The sequence below is a fragment of the Anabrus simplex genome, chromosome 2 (genome assembly GCF_040414725.1).
Source record: "Anabrus simplex isolate iqAnaSimp1 chromosome 2, ASM4041472v1, whole genome shotgun sequence".
NCBI classification, from domain to species: Eukaryota; Metazoa; Arthropoda; class Insecta; order Orthoptera; family Tettigoniidae; genus Anabrus; species Anabrus simplex.
The window spans coordinates 680,100,786-680,123,313 of NC_090266.1; the positions used below are offsets into that span (position 1 = coordinate 680,100,786).

General features: G+C 38.8%; 1 protein-coding gene across 1 annotated transcript in view; it reads left to right on the forward strand.

The window, feature by feature from the left end:
- Window positions 1-22,528, forward strand: part of LOC136864362 (myosin-4) — a 635,412-nt gene that overhangs the window by 67,860 nt on the left and 545,024 nt on the right. The window lies entirely within an intron of this gene.

Sequence of the window (22,528 nt, forward strand, 5' to 3'; positions counted from 1 at the left end):
ACGAAACATAAACACAACTGCCTATTCCTCTCGTAGCATTTTTCAATTACCTGGCGCATACTGAAAATCTGATCCTGACAGCCTCTCTGTGGTCTGAAACCACACTGGTTTTCATCCAACTTCCTCACAACGACTGATCGCACCCTCCCTTCCAAGATGCCAGTGAATACTTTGCCTGGTATACTAATCAATGAGATACCTCGATAGTTGTTGCAATCCTTCCTGTTCCCTTGCTTATAGATAGTTACTGCTTTTGTCCAATCTGAAGGTACCTTACCAACACTCCACGCTAATTTTACTACTCTATGAAGCCATTTCATCCATGCCTTCCCACTATACTTCACCATTTCAGGTCTAATTTCATCTATTCCTGCTGCTTTATGGCAATGGAGTTTATTTACTATCCTTTCCACTTCCTCAAGCATAATTTCACCAACATCATTTTCCTCCTTCCCATGAGATAGGTATATATATAATAACCTATATTCATTATCTATTTAATTTTTGGTAATAAGTTAAAGTATTTATTTTAAATATACATTTATATTAAATATGCCTATTTAAGTATATATTTCAAGAGATATACATAAAAAACATACTTCTTACAGTGCTTAAATATTATTTTGAAAATCATTATCAACATGTGTCATACTTCCAATTTTGCCTTAATATTGTAGATTCTCTCCGCTGTGAACCATGTGTCCTAGCCGTGGTGGGGAGGCTCGCGAGTCCCAATGAAGCAGGGAGCCGAGCCGTAGGTGCAACCATTATCGGGTGGGTATCTGTGGCGAGACCAGACTAACGAATGGCTCATCGAAAGGGTGTAGCAGCCTTTTGGAAGTTGCAAGGGCGGCAGTCCAGATGATTGACTGATATGGTCTTGTTATATGACTTATCATGGCTCAGCTATGTTGATACTGTTGTGCGGCTGAAAGCAACGGGAAACTACAGCCGTAACTAACTCCCGAGGACGGGCAGCTCTTTCTGTGTGAATGATGTACTGGTGATGGCTTCCTCTCGGGTAGAATATTCCGGAGGTAAAATAGTCCCCCATTCGTATTTCCGGGTGGGGACTACACTAGAGGGGCCAATCATCGGGAAGATGGATACTGACATTCTGCGAGTCGGAGCGTGGAATGTAAGAAGTTTGAATCGCTGTGGTAGGTTACAGAATCTGAAAAGGGAGATAGACTAAAGTTAGGTGTAGTTGGTGTAAATGAACTACGTTAGCGGGAAGAGCAGGATTGTTGGTCAGGCGACTACAGAAATATCAAACAGGGGAAATGCAGGAGTTGGTTTAATAATGAAGAAAATAGGGCAGCGGGTAAGTTACTACGACCAGCATAGTGAAAGAACTGTTGTGGTTAAGATACACACCAAGCCAATGCCCACCACAATAGTGCAGGTCTATATGCCCACTAGTTCAGCGGATGATGAAGAAATCCAATATACGAAGCGGTAGAAATTTTAATACAGTGTGTAAAAGGTGACGAGAATCTAAAGAATGCAGTGGTAGGCCACGGAAGAGAAGGTAAAATAGTAGAAGAATTTGGATTGGGATAAAGGAATGAAAGAGGAAGCCGGCTGGTTGAATTCTGCACCGATCATAATTTAGTCCTTGCTAACACTTGGTTCAAACACCACAAACGACGGCTGTACACATGGACGAGACTTGGAAGGTATCAAATAGATTATGCAGGGATTCATAAACCAGGTGTTGGATTGCAAGACTTTCCCAAGACAGATGTGGGTGGACTCTGACCACAACCTGTTGGTCATGAAATGCCATCTGGAATTGAAGAAATTGAAGAAAGGAACAAATGCAAGGGATGGAATCTAGACAATTTGAAGGAAAAGAGCGTGAGAGATTGTTTCAAGGAACATGTGACACAAGGACTAAATGAAAAGGCTGAAGGAAACACAGTAGAGGAAGAATGGACAGTCATGAAGAATGGGATCAGTAAGGCTCCTGAAGAAAAGTTAGGAAGAACGGAAAGATCAACTAAGAAACAGTGGATACTCAAGAGATACTAGACCTGATTGACGAACGACTAAAGTACAAGAATGAATAAAATGAGGAGGGCAGAAAAGAATACAGGGGAATAAAGAATGAAGTAGATAGAAATGCAGGACAGCTAAGAGAGAATGGCTGAAAGAAAAGTGCAAGGATGTTGAAGGTTGTATGGGCCTAGGAAAGGTAGATGCTGCTTTCAGGAAAATCAAGGAAACCTTTGGAGAAAGGAAAACTAGGTGTATGAATATTAAAAGCTCAATTGGAAAACCACTTCTAGGGAAAGAAGACAAGTCAGAAAGATGGCATGAACATATCCAACAATTGTGTGAAGATAAAGAAGTAGATGATAGGGTTCTGGAACAAGAAGAGGCAGTTGATGCTGATGACATGCCAGACCCTATTTTGAGGTCAGAATTCGACAGAGCTTTGGGAGATCTAAGTAGGAACAAGGCAAAGTTAATTGATGACACACCCTCAGAATTACTGACTGCCTTAGGAGAAACCAGCATGGAGAGGTTATTCCGTTTAGTGTGCCATCCGATTTTCGGCAGAATGTTGTTATACCTATCCCCAAGAAAGCCGGTGCTGACGAGTGTGAAAACTACCGCACCTTTAGTTTAGTATCTCATGCCTGCAAAATTTTAACACGTATTATGTACAGAAGAATGGAAAGACCAGTTGAAAATGAGTTGGGAGATCATTTGGCTTCAGAAGAAATGTGGGAACACGTGAAGCAATCCTGACTTTACGTCTGATCTTAGAGGTCCGAATTAGGAAAGGCAAGCCCACGTACATGGCTTTCGTAGATTTAGAAAAGCCATTCGATAATATTGACTGGACCAAGCAGTTTGAGATTCTGCAGGTGATCGGGATCAGATACCGAGAAAGGAGAATTACCTACAATCTATACAAAAATTATTCTGCGGTGATAAAAATCAAGAGCTTTGAAAAAGAGGCAGAAATCCAGAAAGGAGTGAGACATAGAAGAGGCGATAAAGGAAATCAAAGAGGAATTTGGAAACGGAATCAAAGTCCAAGGAGAGGAAATCAAAACCCTGGGATTTGTCGATGATATTGTTATTTTATCTGACGCTGCAAAAGATCTGGAGAAATTGCTGAATGGTATGGACAGAGTTTTGGGGAAGGAATACAAGTTGAAAATAAGTCCAAAAGAAAAGTAATGGAGTGCGGTCGAAAAAAGTCAGGTGATGCAGGAAATATTAGGTTAGGAAATGAAGTCTTAAAGGAAGTAGATGCATATCGTTATTTGGGTTGTAAAATAACTAATGACTGTAGAAGTAAGGAGGACATAAAATGTAGACTATCACAAGCAAGGAAGGCCTTTCTTAAGAAAAGAAATTTGTTCACCTCGAACATTGATATAGGAATTAGAAAGATGTTTGTGAAGACGTTCGTCTTGAGCGTGGCATTGTATGGAAGTGAAAGATGGACGATAACTAGCTCAGAAATAAAGAGAATAGAACCTTCTGAAATGTGGTGTTGTAGAAGAATGCTGAAGGAGAGATGGGTAGATATAATTACGAATGAAGGTATACTGAATCGAATTGGTGAGAGGAGATCGATTTGGCTAAATTTGACCAGAAGAAGAGATAGAATGATAGGGCACATCTTAAGACAACCAGGACTTGTTCAGTTGGTTTCTGAGGGAAGTGTAGGTGGTAAGAACGGTAGTGTAGACCAAGATACGAGTATGACAAACAGATTAGATCAGATGTAGGATGTAGTATTTATGTAGAAATGAAAAGGTTTCCACAGGATAGGGTGGCATGGAGAGCTGTAACAAACCAGTCGATAGACTGATGACTCAAACAACAACATCGTAGATTCAGCCGAGTCTCCCTACTTAAATGTGAAACGTTTCATCTGGCACCACCGAGCGAATTGGCCGTGTTAGGGTCGCATAGCTGTGAGCTTGCATTCGGGATTCGAACCCCACTGTCGGTAGCCCTCAACAGGGTTTTCCGTGGCTGTACCTTAATTAACGCCATGGTCGCTTCCTTCCCACTCCTAGCTCTTTCCTATCCTATCGTCACCATAAGACATATCTGTGTCGATGCGACGTAAAGCAAATTGTAAAAGAAAAAGAAAAAAAAGAGAGAAATGATTTGGCACCACAGAGCAAAGGACTTGGTACTTATAGGATTAGAAACTAATTAAAATTGTCATTCCGTAGTTTGCTGTATTTAAACTCCTAGGTATAATTACGATACCTGCGGTAATTTAACATTGAAATGGCAAGATGCAAGGCAAAGAAAAATCTGAGGTTGTTACGTAGAAGGCTATGAAACTTCAAGTCTAGAGCTCTAAGTTCGATGTTGACATACAGTTTTCCTGTTTGGCATCCCACAGCAGCAAAGAACATGAATAACCTGTGGAGAAGTAGGCGGCCTTTAATTAGCCGTCATTCAGCTAGTCTCCCTTCTTTGAAAACAATTAAACAAACTGACCTGACCCTTCTCCGGAAATCCTTCCCCACCTCCATAGATAGTAATCCCTTTCATTGTTTAGCTCAGAGAGGATAAAGAGAGAGCATCTATCCGCCCTTCACTCTACCCTTACATTTCAGTATGGGTCTCATTGATTCTTTGTTAGATCATGATGCAAAATGCCAGGGTAAATTTATATTTGACTTATAAAATCGTTTTATTCATGATGGTGATGATATGATGATGCTTGTTGTTTAAAGTGGCCTAACATTTAGGACATCGGACCCTAAATCATGTTAATGGATTGCTGTTTGTATATGAAAGTGCGAGAGAACGTGTGAACAGTGTTTATTTATTTATTTATTTATTTATTTATTTATTTATTTATTTATTTACTTATTTATTTATTTATTTATTTATTTATTTATTTATTTATTTATTTATTTATTTATGTATTTATTTATTTATCATTGTAAATCATATGAACACAGTGAATAGCAACCGGTGGTTGTAAGTTTGACCCATGAAATATTTTAAATGTTTTGTGGGGCTGACCTTTCACACTAGGGATTCCATTTTTTGTCGCATAGTAAATAATAATAATTAGATGACCCGTGCTAATATTTCGCACAGTATCGTGATCAGTCACCAAATGGTAATATGTGGAAATAATTAAATGCAAGTGTTTATTAATGAAATAAATATATCTCATTTTAGAAAGTCGTTGTCATTTTATATATACAGTTTGTTTAGTTGTAAAACATTTAAAAAGTAGATATTTTAAAAATATTGCCTTTGTCAGATGTGAATTTTGTTTTCAAACTTCTTTAAGTTACATAACAAAACTTCTTTGAAAACAATGTTAACAGTTATATTGTCATCGTCGTTTACTTTTTGGCCGTATGTGTCTTTAATACAAACACAAATATCACCGAATCTACGAACTTGTGAAAAAGCCATACATAACATTACTGTCCTTGCGAAAAAGCCGGTTCTGGTAAATACAATCCTACCCTTTGAAGAGTCTGACCTTGCGATTTATTAATGGTCATAGCGAAGGCTACTTTTATTGGGAATTGTTTTCTTATCAAGTGGAAAGGCACAGTTGGATCAGAAGGTGTGAGCTTAATGCGGGGTATGAGCACAGTTTTATCGGATTGAATTAATTTAGCAGTGATGAAGAATTTGCCTATGTAAGTTACCAGTAATCTTGCACCATTAATTAATCCCTGGCTTGCGTTAAGATTTCTAATTAACATAATAATAGCATTCTTCTGTAAAAGCAATTTATGACGTGGTAAACCCAGTACAATAGGGTACTATTGAACTATGTTTATTTCTTCATGTTGGACAGAATCAGAACTGAGGTAAAACTTTTCCTCTCCAGGTAACAAATTGGAAATGACATATTCATTCTATAATACCTGCCGGCAAAAGCATTGTAACCCTCACTTTTCTAGAATGCTGGGTTTCCGTGCATAAACGATGTATGCGGTCAGAGTGAGGCATGTAGGAAGTTATGTTGGCAAACTTGAACGTTAAGCGCCTTTTTTCTTTTGTTTAAATTTCGCCACGGGTCTTTTTTTTTTTTTTTTTTTTTTTGCTATGGGCTTTACGTCGCACCGACACAGATAGGTCTTATGGCGACGATGGGATAGGAAAGGCCTAGGAGTTGGAAGGAAGCGGCCGTGGCCTTAATTAAGGTACAGCCCCAGCATTTGCCTGGTGTGAAAATGGGAAACCACGGAAAACCATTTTCAGGGCTGCCGATAGTGGGATTCGAACCTACTATCTCCCGGATGCAAGCTCACAGCCGCGCGCCTCTACGCGCACGGCCAACTCGCCCGGTGCCACGGGTCTTGCGGGTGCAGAAACGTTGTATCAATGGAAAAAATTGCATTTTGGGGGTTACAGCATTTTTGCTGGCAGGTATTCAATTGTTGTACAATCATCGCTTTTTGGACATAAAATCGCCGTTGAATAGCATTGCGAGACGTTTTGTTCATTGATTTATGTGGCATTGAATAAGGTGGTAATAATACTATCGTAATGACAATAACAAAGTTTCGGAATTTTGATCGCTTCATTGTAGTAATCCGTTTGAACTTTTAAATCACCGTTTCAAAATTTAAGTAACCATTTAGTGAAAACGGGATCATCATTTGTCCTCATAATTTGAGCCAGTTTATGAATTCTAACGTGAGACCATGAGGGCAATCATTTAACTGTATTTTCAACGATGGCTGTTCTTCTTCCATGTTTTTTTTGTTGCTAGTTGCTTTACGTCGCACCGACACAGATAGGTCTTATGGCGACGATGAGACAGGAAAGGCCTAGGAAAGAGAAGGAAGCGGCCGTGGCCTTAATTAAGGTACAGTCCCAGCATTGGCCTGGTGTGAAAATGGGAAACAACGGAAAACCAGAGCTGCTGACAGTGGGGTTCGAACCCACTATATCCCGGATGCGAGCTCACAGCTACGCGCTCCTAACCGCACGGCCAACTCGCCCGGTCTCTTCCATGTCTAACAACGGGTAACAACTGACCGACATCTCCACCAAACAGAATTATTTTGCCTCCATAAGGGAGATTATTATTATTATTATTATTATTATTATTATTATTATTATTCATGATGTTCTTTAAAAGTCGCTCGACAGCGCTTAGCGCGTCTTTCGAAACCATTGAAATCTCGTCCCAAATGATGAGGTCTGAGTCACGAAGAAATTGTGCCTCCTTGGTCTGAGTACGAATCGATGAAACCGATATATTCAAGATGGGTGCAGGTAGTTTGAAAATTGAATGTGATATGCGCCCCCTCTAGTAGAATATTGGCAGTAATGGTTGTAACGGTTCAAATCCCGTTACAAGATGATATCTGTATTTTATTATTTTATCTGTATTATTATTATTATTATTATTATTATTATTATTATTATTATTATTATTATTATTATTATTATTTTGTTATGTCAGTATTATTATTTCATCTGTGAGATTACTATTATTTTGTTATAATTATTATTCAATTCCAGTACGCAAAGCTTGTCGCATGCGTATTTGTAATTGAGTGTATGCATATATACGCATATGTAGATTATCATTAAATACCTGTACAGTGAGAGTTTCGATGTATCAGATGTAGATGTGACGTCGTTATATTGTTATACTATTGGTGATTCTGCCAAGTCATTGCTACGTCATGGCTACGTCATCGTGAGCTTTTAGAAATTCGCTCAGAGTCTCAGCCGCCCCAGGGGATTTCACCATTACATGCAACAGTTTGAGGCGTTGTGGGAGTATGCCATTGTTATTTCTGGAGATTACGTAGCTGTGTCAACCAACGTCTATAAAAGGTGGATGCATATTGTAGCGTCAGTCATTATTTAAACGGAAGCAGTACAGTGAACAAGTCTACTAGATGAAGAGGCCTCAGTCGGTCAGTCAACGAGTGTGAACGAGAGATGGAGAAGACTTAGTGAGCCATTAATTATTGGTCATTGAGAGAGTGAGGCCAAAGTTGGTCCGTCACTTAGTTGAAGACACGGACGCAAGGGCTTTACCATGAAGTCAGAGAGGGCAACCCTGGACCTGCCAAGAGGTAATACCATATTGACTTACAAAGAAGTCAGATGATATGGAGAAGAAGCAGTCACAAGGATGTATCACCAAGTTAGGCGTGACACATCTACAGTAAACACCAGATCAAAGGAATACGTCGTAATTACACTAAAAGTGTTGAAGGTACAGTCAAGTGAATCAGTGAGGGAAATATTTCGTATAAATTGTTAAATGTCCGGTCAAGAAGAATTCAAATTCATGCCTAGTTTCTTTCAGTTGCAGTGTCATAATTTCATATTCTCATCTGTTTTATCGCAACAAGACTCACTATTTTTTGATATATTATTTAAAGAATATATATTGTTCTATCAAACGAATTCATAGTTTTATTTCATTGACAGTAAAATATCTTAACCTCAAAATTAATGGGGAAACCGAACGCCAATCTCCTTTTCCCAGAACTTATATGGTATGTTGTCAAAAGTAAGCTTATTACCCCACACCCTAGAGATAGTCAAGAGTCTCATTCTATTATTGCTGCACTGAGTGGCAGCTGGCGCCCTTCAAATAACGTATGTGTAAGTAAGCCGGTAACAAGTAAGTGTGAGTACAAGGTCCGACGAGTGTGTATTTTATTTAATGAATGTTAATTTTTAGATTTTCCATTTTAAATGCAGATATTTCATATTTTTCAAGTAAAATGCAGATTTATATATGTTTGTAAATTTAGTAAGTGAGATAGGAAAGTCTCAAAGTCGCTCGACAGCGCTTAGCGCGTCTTTCGAAACCATTGAAATCTCGTCCCAAATGATGAGGTCTGAGTCACGAAGAAATTGTGCCTCCTTGGTCTGAGTACGAATCGATGAAACCGATATATTCAAGATGGGTGCAGGTAGTTTGAAAATTGAATGTGATATGCGCCCCCTCTAGTAGAATATTGGCAGTAATGGTAAAACAACCTTGTTTTCACTTCGTAAAATGTGGCACAATATTTGGTAGAGAAATGTGTTGCTGGAGCTCCCCGGTCCGTCAATGAAGTAACAATTGGGAATTTTATTTCTTACTGCATGTAAGACTTCTCAGCTATTACCTTCTGTTCTACGTTTAGCTTTTCATAAGCTGTCTTGCCGTTCGTGCGTTCTTCTTCTACGTTGTAGGCGTCTGTTGTATGTTGTGCGACGGTCACAGCAGGTGTCGGTAACTTTAATTGTTGGCAAGATCAGCAATGATATTTAAAATTATTCTCCAGTTCTTGCAGTGACATGTTGTAGGCTTCAGATAGCGTGTGCTGTCTGTGAAAATCTCCTGAAACTGCGTCCTGAAATGTTGTCCACAACTCAGGTATATTGGCAGGAGAACAGAATGTGCAGATGATAGTGAAAAGCCATCTCAACTGCGCGTGCATTTTGTGTCTAGCAGCCTCCTGCAAGCATTCCTTCCATTCGGCATCGTACCGAGCTCGATAGCTGCAGTCGCTTAAGTGCGGCCAGTATCCAGTATTCGGGAGATAGTAGATTCGAGCCCCACTGTCGGCAGCCCTGAAGATGGTTTTCCCATCTCCATACCAGGCAAATTCTGGGGCTGTACCTTAATTAAGGCCACGGCGCTTCCTTCCCACTCCTAGCCCTTTCCTGTCCCATAGTCGCCATAAGACCTATCTGTGTCGGTGCAGCGTAAAGCAACTAGCATTCGGCATCGTTAATGACTAAGTGTAACTTATCTGCAGCTTGTTGAAATTAGTTGCACGATACTCCATGAACTGTGCGTAGATCGTCGTCATTTGACATGCAGAAGTAAGTATTCGGATGTAATATCTTTCGGTGTCGGTCGGATTGACAGTGTAGATTCGTCCAAAGCACTTTTTAGTTGCGAATATTCCATTGTCCTTTTGATCACACCAAATGTTCTGGAATTTCGTGGTAAAAGTACTTGCGGGCGGTAATATTTTCATTGCACAACTTTAAAAAATGCCATGAGTTTGGAGTCCCTATCAAGGCTAGCTATTTGCTTTACGTCGCACCGACACAGATAGGTCTTATGGCGACGATGGGAGAGGAAAGGGATAGGAGTGGGAAGGAAGCGGCCGTGGCCTTAGTTAAGGTACAGCCCCAGCATTTGCCTGGTGTGTAAATGGAAAACCACGGAAAAACATTTTCAGGGCTGCCGACAGTGGGGTTCGAACCTACTATCTCCCGAATACTGGATACTGGCCGCACTTAAGCGACTGCAGCTATCGAGCTCGGTATCAAGGCTAGCATTAGCTTCGTATCCGGCCTAAATGTACACCATTTGTTCTTCCGGTAAGTGGACAGGGAATCGCTCGACTGTATGTGATCGTTGGAAAAGTCAGCGCTCGTGTAATCGCCATATAGCGACTGCTGGGCTCACATAACGACAATTCAAATAAATGTTCTGTTCGTCAACGGTGAGTTGTTGTTGTTGTTGTTGACCTTCAGAATCTGTACGCAATCGTAATGTTGCGCAGTCATGTCCTTTACACACGTATTTGTACAAATATCTAACAGATTTGATTGAAGAACAATGCTCGAGAATGATACGACAACGGTAGTTTCTACTGAGAAATATACAATATGATACAATCCACCGATTATCAATGATAAATAATTGAACTGTCATTGTAACATCGTTGAACTTCAGTGAAACAAACATAACTAGTGGCTACGCCTAGTTTTTTTTTAGAAGCTCATCGAATAACGCTTGCAACTGTAAATAAAAAACCATAGTAACTTAGTCAGTTTTATGTTTAACTCTTTCATATGGTTTCAATTGAGAGGTAATTTCAATCCACTTGGGGTTGCCAATTTTTACGTATGAAACATCTTGAGGTAGATAATCAGTAATAATACACGTTATTTTCAAAGTACCACATCAGCTAAGGAGTCGGAATGAATCAGGTGCAGACTACATGACGACTGGCTCGAGGTCAGGGGAAAGCTTAGGCGAGATAGGAGTTTAATTAGTTTCCTCTTGAAAATCTTTTGGATAATTTTTAATACATTTTGGTTTTTGCATGCATGGACTGTTTGGACTGACAGTATCGCAAAGTCCGTGAACCGTACATTCCTAAATAACTTCGAAAAGTTGAGGGTCTGTTTCTTTATCTGGAATTTCTGCACAAATTAAAGAGTCAACATCTTCAACTGAACGTAATTTATCTTCATTTGACAGAAGGAACAGAATGTGTGTATGAGGGAGACCTCTATTTTGAACTTCAGTAAAACAAACGTAATCAACGACTACGCCTAGTACGTGTTTTTTAAAAAGATCATCGAATAACGCTTGCAATTGTAAATGAAAAACCCTAGTAACTTAGTCAGGTCTCTGTTCAACTCTATCATATGGGTTCAATTGAGAGGTGGTTTCAGTCCACTTGGGGTTGCAAGTCATTGTGAGAAATAGATCAGGCTTTCCTAAACGAGCAACAATGGTCTTGATAATTTTGAAACATATTTCGAGGGCTGCCAATATAAGTTGCAGGAAGAGTAACAGGAAGTCTACCAACTGCTCCTCTATGCTCAGCATCAGTGTTAATAAAGTCCATCAAACCCTTGTAACTACAGTACCAGCTCTATGTTCTTGTTGATGCAATCGAATGAATGCCAACCTGAAACCTTCAACATTGACATAACTGTCAACAATATATTGTTGAGATAATTTACTTGAAGCATAAAGGATACTGAAAAGATCTCTAACTGCTAAACGATAGCAATAGTATTTACTGTTACTGAGTTGTGACTGTTCTCAACGCAGTAGTATGAACTTGAACATGTGGCTTACATAAAGTCCATCCAGAATAACCACACGGAGAAAGCAATAGATATCACATTGGATCAGAATGGGGGGTTCTAGTAAGATATTTTAGTAAATGGACCAGTTCCTTTTGAATAGACGAAAAAATCAACATTGTCTGGTTGTGTTCCGTCATCAGTGATAAAAGCAGCAGCCACCTCACTGACTGTAGACGCATTGGATCTTCGAGGATGAAATGCATTGCTAGTAGTGAATTGTAATTTAAAATCAGGTGTAGTATCAGCTACATCTTTTATATATTTAAGCAACTGTGCATACGGTTTATGTGTATCAAGCATAACTTGAAATGTAACCATTATTCCTTTGCAACAGTTTCTATTGGCTTCATTCTCTATTCGATATTGTAATGCAGTATCAAAATCTACAATGAAAATGCCACCGTAAGTTGGTGCAAATCCTGCAGGAGGTTGCAAACTTCCCACCATATGATACACCTGCCCGTGTAATTTAAAAGTATATGGACCTCTACCAGCAATGTTAACAGAGTTAATCTGAACTGCAGCAAATGCCACAGCATTGTTAAATTGTGTATTATTTTCTAGGTAATTCTTAATATAGTCATAATTCTGCTCTATGAGGTTTTGAAGCTCTTCACGAACTGTAATGGGCTCTAAATTAACCTTTCCCTTGTGGCGACACATGGTAGCTGAATTTTCACTGAACTCCCCTGCAAACAACCTTGCAGAGCAATATACGCACTTTTTGTCCATATCACCAACACTGTGTGTTTGCATTTCATTGTCTTTATTAAAAAGATGGGCAGAACAATATGTTTTTGGAAGTTTATATGGTTGTCTTCTTGCACTGAAGTTTTGACGGCGGTGAAGTAAGTAAGTTGATGACACAAAGCTGTTATTTTGCACTAACTGTTGTCGTTGAACATTGAATCTGTCTTGTCTGCGATTGCACTGAGCTTCTATATCTTTCTCAAGTCAAAGTTGCCTTTGTTCGTCACTTCTGGAATTTCTTCTTCTGCGATCTTTGACACGTTCCATTGGTGTGGTACACCTTCCGCTTGGAGGTCTCCCTCTCTTTCTGCCTGTTCTGTCCCTTGACATCGTAGAATGAATTGGCAGATCAGTGTTATTGAGGTTAGGAGCAATCAAATTATACGGTACTTACTTGATTAGTTTAGTTTATACGTTTTAATTCGGTTTATTTGCGTGATAGATTACACTTGCGTAAAGAATGTAAACAACTCCAACCAATAGCTGTCATGCGAACCTAGTCTTCAAAATGTTGTCTAATAATATAGTGTCACAGTACCCTTCCAATGAATGGACTATATTGAAAAATCTGTCTGTTGTGCCTCTTGGCATCGTGGAATGAATTGATAAATCAATGTTATTGAGGTTAGGAGCAAATAAAAGTACATGGTACTTCCTTGATTTAAAAACAGAAAACAGATTGTAAATAGATGGCACCTTCCACATACTTTAAACAACGTAAACAACTCCAGCCGACAGCTGTCGTGCATGTTACTTAAACATATTGTCAACAGATGGTGCCTTCTATATTCTTTATGTAAATAAGGTTTTTAAATAATTTTTTAAAAGAAAGCATTAATTTTTTTTCTATTTGTATATTTTTCTTCATTAACGGGGAACACAATTTTCAAAATGATATCCCAATCATTAATTTTGATAAATTATTAAGGAAGATATGGCGTACGACAAGAAACACTTTTGAGAAATAATAATAATAACAACAATAGTTGATACGGAGTTTTCGTGGCTCACAGAAGATTAGGAAGCGCGTGGGTTGAATGGCTAGACAAGAGATTATTTAAAGCAACTTTTAATATAACAAATTTGGAAAATCTATTTATTTCCCTTTTTTTCTAGTTTAAAATTGATACCATAGATAGAAAATCTGAATGTATAACCAACAAATATAACAGATATTTAATGAAATCATCAGCTTTAACAATATCAAGGACTTAGAAGTCCGAAAATCAGGTACAAAACTTGAGAGAATAATAAATTGCTAATTTACAAAGAAAAGAGCATTATTGCTTTTGACAGGTACCAAATATTCTATAAGAGCAGGATTTTCTCCTATAAGTTACACTACTCAGGAGTCTGACCTATACAATAACACAGTCTAGCCTTTCGGAGGCATCAGTTTCTTATGGTACAATAAAAATTCCACCTTACATTGAAGTGTTCAAGCGCCGTTGCCCCAGTATGGGCGTATCCATTACACACAAGTCACTGTTTCCAAAGGGAACTAACACAAGGAAATGTTACACTTTGAATTGAATATACAGGGTCATAATAGCTCATACTACGTGGCCTTAATTTGTAAGGTTGAATGTGACCGGCCATAAACAAAAAGCAAGGAGGCACAGGCACTCCTTCAAGAAATGATACAGAGGCTAATCCTATACTACACCGGGGTGACTAAATGAGAAAACATAGTGCCAAAGATATTTACGAAATGTAGAGGTTTTAAAAACTTTAAGTCACCCTATGCAAGGTTGAATGGGAAACAACATAGGGTCATCACTCTTTGTTCCCTTACAATATATATTTCCCAGTAGGGAACAGAACAGAGTCCACAGACTTGCCGAAATTCTACATTTAAACCACCAGTTTTACAAAATTACATTAAAATAAAAGAGATTGAAACCTTCCTCTCAAACTATCCGCAGGAGCTATCACATGTCTTAAGTAAATTCTGCCATTACCTTGAGCCGCTGGATGTCCTCACGCCGGGCTCGCCCCTGCATTGCTTCGGATACGACGCACTCCCAAGTACAGGGTCAATTCAGACAATACAGCCCTAAAGTGCCTTGCTTTCATAGTACTTTAAGGAGAAGTTTCCAGAGCTCTTTACTGATAGGCTGGATTACTGTACCCACTCCCGCTTTTAATTGGCTAGAGAAAATATTTCCAAGTTTTTGATAGGTTGTTTACAATAGAGGAGGAACCAGCTGAAGTGTTAACAACTTCGGTGCATTGAAAAACACAATCTTCAGAGGCAGGTTTACAAACATCAAAAATAAACATTTTTTTAATGAAATAATTAGAGTTTAGGTCACGAGAGGGAGCAAATAAACCGATAGTAGAGACATCTAACAGTTGAAGACCAAAGTTTCTTATAGTTCGCAAGTTCAAGTTTGTTTACATAGATGGCCTTACAGAAGGCGCGCATTTTAACTGGCCGGGGAAGGTGTACCCCTGGTGTAATAATAATAATAATAATAATAATAATAATAATAATAATAATAATAATAATAATAATAATAATAATAACAATAATAATAAATTGTGCAATCTAGAAATATGATAAATGTTATTACATGACTATTACTTGTTATAGCTTCATTGATAAAAGGCACGGCGATGGTGCTAATCAGACACATTAACTTGGTCTGTGTATCAAATCTGTCATGTGGTATGTTATTTTGGTGGATGTACTGAAGAGATTATGATTAACCGGAACTACATTTCGGAAATACATTCCAGGATTATTCTTGTATTTTCCTTACGGATAGTATATGAGCCCCGTGCTGTAGGGTCAGCATGTCTTTCTTTTACTCAGAGAACCTGGTTTCGATTCTCGGCCGATATAAAGATTTTAATTCTAAATTGAGAGCTGGAACGGGATTCACTCTGTCTCGTAAGGCCAACTGATATGTTATCTGATACGATAGACACCGGATCCGGTTACGAAAGCCAAGCAATACTGTTGAGGGTGTCGTGCTGATCACGTGTTACTCCAGTATTTGCAGGCCATCTGATTGGGCAGCATTCTAATTAGTAAGCCAAGGCCCAAAACGGGCAATGTGTGCCATGTTTCTTTTATGAGCGTGCATAATGTTTAGGCGATGTTTAAGAAGGTAAATATTGACGTTTTGTGAGTCACAGCGTTGAATATTAGAAGTTTGAGTTGTTGTGGCAGGTTAAACAATCTGTGGTTAGTACAAGTGAAGCACATTGGCAGGAAGAGCATAATTTCTGGTCAGTCGACTACAGAATTATCAACAGATCTAAATGGGGAAATGCAGTGTTGGTTTAATAATGAATAAGAAAATAGGGCAACGGTAAGTTACTATGGCCAGCATAGTGCGGATTGATGTTGTCTCGATAGACATCAAGCAATTGCCCGTCCGACTCGTTGGCTGAATGGTCAGCGTACTGGCCTTCGGTTCAGAGAGTCCCGGGTTCGATTCCCGGCCGGGTCGGGGATTTTAACCTTCATTGGTTAATTCCACTGGCCCGGGGGCTGGGTGCTTGTGCTGTCCCCAACATCCCTGCAACTCGCACACCACATATAACACTATCCTCCACCACAATAACACGCAGTTACCTACACATGGCAGATGCCGCCCACCCTCATCGGAGGGTCTGCCTTACAAGGGCTGCACTCAGCTATAAATAGCCACACGAAATTATTGATTGTTATAAGCAATTGCCCGCCACTTCGGGTAATTATTGGGGGCGGGGGCGGCATGATTAACATGAACACAGGCATGTGAAATGAGGAGCAACTATTAATGCAAACATTCTTAGGCCTTTCCTATCCCATCGTCGCCATAAGACCTATCTGTGTCCGTGCGACGTAAAGCCCCTAGCAAAAAAAATAATAGTACATTTGCAGAGCGAGGGGCTACATGGTTTGGATCATATAGCTGTCAGCTTGCATTCGGGAGATAGTGGGTTCGAATCCCCCTTGTCGGTAGTCCGCAGAATATTAAGATCACGGCCGCTTTCTTACCACTCGTAGCCCTTTCATATCCCATCATCGCCCTAAGACCTATCTGTGTCGGTGCGTCTTAAAGCAAATTGTAAAAATGAAGTACATTTTCTGGGAAAAAACATTGCCATTTTAATTTATCTTGCTGTCGAATGCTTTGAACAGATATGTATTCCCTCACCACTTTGTGCACCCAACGTGCTACAAGACCTGGAACGTAATGTATTAAAGCATGTTCGCTAAATATCAACACTTCGTACAGTTATGGTTTATATTTTTGATACTTTATGACAGTATCGTCGAGAGTAAAAACGAAACATAAAGTAGGCTAAATTACTATGTAGAAATATTAGTGGATTTACTTGTGTGTTTTTGTGAAATTTGACATTTTTAATGTGTTATATTGAGTGTAGCTCTCCAAGCTCCTGGAGCGGTAGGACTTGAGAGGCTTAAACTAGTTCAATGATGGAACAGGCCCCGCTGCATTCCAATAAACATGAGTGACAAGTACAAAGTGGTTGGGAGTTGGGGGGGACGACACTCCATCTATACGTGACATCAACTAAGTAGGATAGACCAGAAATAAATCTACATGTGTGACACTGTCAGGAACACTCGCTATATACCTGACATCAGCTAAGTAGACTAGACCTAAAAATAAGCCTACATGTGTGACTAGAGTAAGGACACTCGCTAAATACTGTACCTTACATCAGCTAAGTAGACTAGACCTAGAAATAAGTCTACATGTGCGACTAGAGTAAGGACACTCGCTAAATACCTGACATCAGCTAAGTAGACTAGACCTAGAAAGAATGAAAGAAAGAAAGAAGGAAAGAAAGAAAACAATAAAATACAAATCATTAAAATGTAGTGTTACCAAAGAATACTGAAGGTGAGGTGAGTAGGTAAGATCAGATGAAGCGATACCGAATCAACTTGGTAGAAGGACTACTGTATTTGACGAATTGAAAGGACACTTCTTGAGACAACCAGAACTTGTTCATTAAACTTATGAGGGAATTCTACGGGTAAGAATGATCAGCGGATTATAATGCATGAGTATGGAAAATGTAGTAGTATAGATGTAGAATGTAATAGGCACATGGAGATGAAGAGGATGACAAGGATAGGGTGGCATGGAGAGATACACTAAACCAATATATGGACTGATGATCAAACAATCATATTATTATTATTATTATTATTATTATTATTATTATTATTATTATTATTATTATTATTATTATTATTATTATTATTAATGTAATGCGTTTAATGCACCTACTGGCTGTGTGGTTCTACATGGCTAATGATAAATACATGAAGTCGTTTTAATAGCTGATATTCTTGAGAAAACCCGGAGTGTGAGCCTTTTGTTCTTTAAAGGGGATTGTTAGCGTGCATAATCTTTTTATCTGAGACTCACACAATGGTTACAATTACAAAAAAATCATAGCCGTTTAAGTCCTTCGAGTTTTTTAGACTCATCCACATACTATATCGTTGCCATGATCTTCTGTCCAGAGTTTTTTCTTCAGACTCCCCAACGTCCTAAAAAACCTGCGATACATGGTCTCTGCCTATGTCTTTTTTCCCTGTAGCTGCTCATTTAGAACTCGATTTATAAGCCTTTATTCCAAAACTATGGTCAAACCACCAGACATATACTTAAGATTACATAACCTACTTGCATTATATAGAGTTCTAATCTCATTGTTCAAGTTTTGTTGTCAATAACTGGCCCCAACATCTTATGCAGGACTTTGTTTTCAAAAACATAGTTAAAGCGAGACAGGTTTTCTTGCACTTATCTAAATGGTCAGCACCATAGGGAAGAACTGGTGCAAAAATATGTTGTACTCGTAAATAAAGAAATCATGTTTATGGACAGTAATTTAAACTTGGAGTTAAATGACCATAGAGTAACAACTATTTGCATTCGTGATTCTTGGTTTTTGTTCCTATTTTTATTGATCTAGAATATTTTCATTAATTGTCACTCCTACATAATTCTGGCGACTAATTTCGTACTTGAGGTTTATTATTCACAGCTGCACAGGTCCTCCTGGTGATGTTGTTTTTCTTCAGTGATTTCAAGTCTCGAGATGTTAATTTCAGTAATTAATTTATATTCCAAATATATGGGATTCTCTTCACAATCAGTGACTAAGACTAAATCATCAGCATATGCAGTGATGTTAAATTGTGTAGCTAATGTAATACCAGGATCCAGATTTTGAAATTTTCTCAGTACAGTTTCAAACACAATGTTGAAGTTATCACCCTCTTTAACTCCTTTCCTGACTCAGATAAGTTTGGTTAACTCATAAGTAGATCCAATTTTCATTTTGAATTTAGCATTGTCAGAGCAAAGCTTACACAAATATGTCATATTTTCAAGATGAAGAAGTGTTCATCGCTTTGCAGATTTCTTTTCTTATTAAAATAAGAAAACAGGACGTAAACATCATTGTTAAACTCACAGAATTTTTAAATGCTGGGGCTGTACCTAAATTAAGGCCATGGCCGCTTCCTTCCCACTCCTAGCCCTTACCTGTCCCATCGTCGCCATAAGACCTATCTGTGTCGGTGCGAAGTAAAGCAACTTGTAAAAAAAAAAGGTGTTCTAAATGTGTGTAATCGAAATCAATTATTCTACGAATAATCTCCCTACCTTCATTTTCAGCACCTCATTTGGAATCCCATTTTCTTGTGCTTTATTTTTCCTTTATCTTTCAATAATAGACTGAACCTTCTTCATTGTCTCGTGGTTTAATGGATGGATATTGTGTATCAATCTGCAGTCATTCTCTCCTGATTATGGTTCAAAAGAGTATAAAACTGATCCCTCCACGTTTCTAGAACACTGTGGATTACATGTCAAATTACCGTTATTATCTATAATTTTACCGGTTCGACGGTAAAACATTCCATGAAACCCTGGACAAACTAAGAAAAATTATTTCAAGTTGTTCCTTTTCCTGTCTCTTTACGGGGGCTGGAATCCCACCTAAAACATGTGGGATTCTTGAAGTGAAAAGTCACGTTCTTGTGATTTGCGTTTCATGTAAAATTGAAGGTCCCATGGCTATGAGCATGATATCAACAATCACGTAAAACTATAAACTTCCTCTATCATTTAATATGTGCATGGTTACATTTTTGTTGACCAGTTATTGAGCAAGCCTAATCTAGTCTACATACACTTTCTGTTTGATTAGGACCTGACGTAGCTTTCCTGGTTATTTTTGTGTTCGGGCCTTCCTCTCTGCCCTCACATGGATCGCAAAACCCCGGTATGATTACCAAATATCAAGTTAATATTCAGTTATCGGCTCTTGGACATGACCACCACTGATATTTCCCTTCATTTTCACTTTATCGGAAAAACGTACAGAACACACATGTTTGCAAATAATATTCTAAATAAATATTACCATGGGCTTTTTTTTTTGTAAAGTCAAAGTAAGAGAGATACCGGTACGTCGAGTATTGTCCTTTAGGCTCCCTATGAAGACCCCTTCTGCTTAATTCTCTTGATACCGAGCTCTATAGCTGCAGTCGCTTAAGTTCGGCCAGTATCCAGTAATCGGGAGATAGTGGGTTCGAGCCCCACTGTCGGCAGCTCTGAAGATGTTTTTCCGTGGTTTCCCATTTTCACACCAGGCAAATGCCGGGGCTGTACCTTAATTAAGGCCACGGCCGCTTCCTTCCAGTTCCTAGGCCTTTCCTATCCCATCGTCGCCGTAAGACATATCTGTGTCGGTGCGACGTAAAGCAAATAGCAAAAAAAAAAAAAAAATCTCTTGATAAGCACATAGTCCAGATCATACTCGCCCTTATCAAAAAACTGAACTACTAAGTTTCATGAAAATCCACCCATCCGTTTTCCCGGGATCTTGTTGCAGACAAACAGCCAAGCTAACATACAAAAATTAAACTGAACCCGACATGGGGCATTACTTGTTCTGTTCTATATAGAAACTAAGTAACAGATTGCTATTAAAAACGTTCCTTGTTTTATTTTGATATGTGCTGCTTTTTTATCGGTTTCAAAATCAAAGTATAAGGAATGCCAGTCGGTAGCACTGGCGGCAGTTTTGATATGTTAACAAACGAGGATGCTTACACAAAAGAAAATTTTTAGCATTGAAAATATATATTTCACTCATATTTATATGCCTTGTCACACAGAAATGAAATCATGTTTGTTACTGTGGCCCCTTGCTGTGTGTATATCATCTGATCAGTAAACACATATGCTGACTTCAATGATTTATTGGAACCTCTAACTTAAAGAGCCTATTGTACTATGATTTAGTAGAACTTCTAACTTAGGGAGCCTGTTGCACCATGGAGCATAGTTTCTTTCCTTGTTTGGTTTTTAGATCATGCCGAAATCATGTCTTACAAAAATGATTTTTTAGCGAAGTATCCTACTATGTTTTTATATATTTCTGAAAGGATTTGTTAGAATGGTTAATGATAACAGATATATAAAATACTTATCTCGCTACAAATGATCTTTTTACCCTTAACATAACTTTAGAAAGGAAAAATATAAACATAAGCTATAAAGGAAATATCGGTGATTGTCAGCACCTATGCGGCTTATAAAGCTACTACACGGAGTTAGAAACAAAATATGTAAAATGTGTTCCACGATACGACACTCTCCCCTATAGACAGAAGGGTAATTTTATGTACATAGGCAGATAATAAACTAGGCTTCATCAATAATTTCAATCACCACTGATCTGCATTTAGGGCTGTAGACCAGATGGCAGATTCCCTATCTGTCGTTTACATAGTCTTTTCTTAAATGATTGCAAAGAATTTGGAAATTTAGTGAACATCTCTCTTCGTAAATTATTCCAGTCACTAACTCCTCTTCCTATAAACGAATATTTGCCCCAGTTTGTCCTCCTGAATTCCAAATGTATTTTCATATTGTGTTCTTTCCTACTTTTAAAAACACCACTCAAACTTATTCGACCTCTACTGTCATGCCACACTATCTCTCCACTGACAGCTCGGAACATACCACTTAGTCGAGCAGTTCGTCTCCTTTCTATCAAGTCTTCCCAGCCCTAACTTGGCAACATTTTCGTAACGCTACTCTTTTGTCAGAAATCATCCAGAACAAATCGAGCTGCTTTTTCTTTGGATTTTTTCCAGTTCTCGAATCAAGTAATCATGGTGAGCGTCGCATAAATTGGAACCATACTCAAGCTGGGGTCTTACCAGAGACTTATATGCCCTCTCTTTTACTTCCTTACTACAACCCCTAAATACCCTCCATGTGAAGAGATCTGTACCTCTTTTTTACAGTATCGTTTATTTAATTGCCCCCAATGAAGATCTTTCCTTATATTAACACCTATGAACTTACAGAGATCTCCATAAGGAACTTACACATCATCAACACAGTAATTAAAACTGAGAGGACTTTTCCTCTTCGTGAAACTCACAACCTGACTTTTAACCCCGTTTATCAATATACCATTGCCTGCTGTCCATCTCACAACATTGTCGAGGTCTTTCTGCTGTTGCTTAAAGGATACGGAAATGCTAATATTCAAGTTATCTCAAGAGTCATTCTGCGTTTATCATCGGTTCAGCTGTCCGTCTCCATGGCTAAATGGTTAGCGTGCTGGCATTTGGTCACAGGGGTCCCGGATTCGATTCCCGGCAGGGTCGGGAATTTTGACCATCATTGGTTAATTTCGCTGATACGGGGGCTGGTTGGATGTGCCGTCTTCATCATAATTTCATCCTCATCACGACGTGCAGGTCGCCTACGGGAGTCAAATCAAAACACTTGCACCTGGCGAGCCGAACATGTCCTCGGACACTCCCGGCACCAAAAGCCATGCGCTATTCCATTTCATCAGTCCGGTTAGATGAAGATTAGTTTAGTTGAGAAAATAGAATGGGATTAGTCTACTCCGTGTGGACAGACCGAGTAGAGAA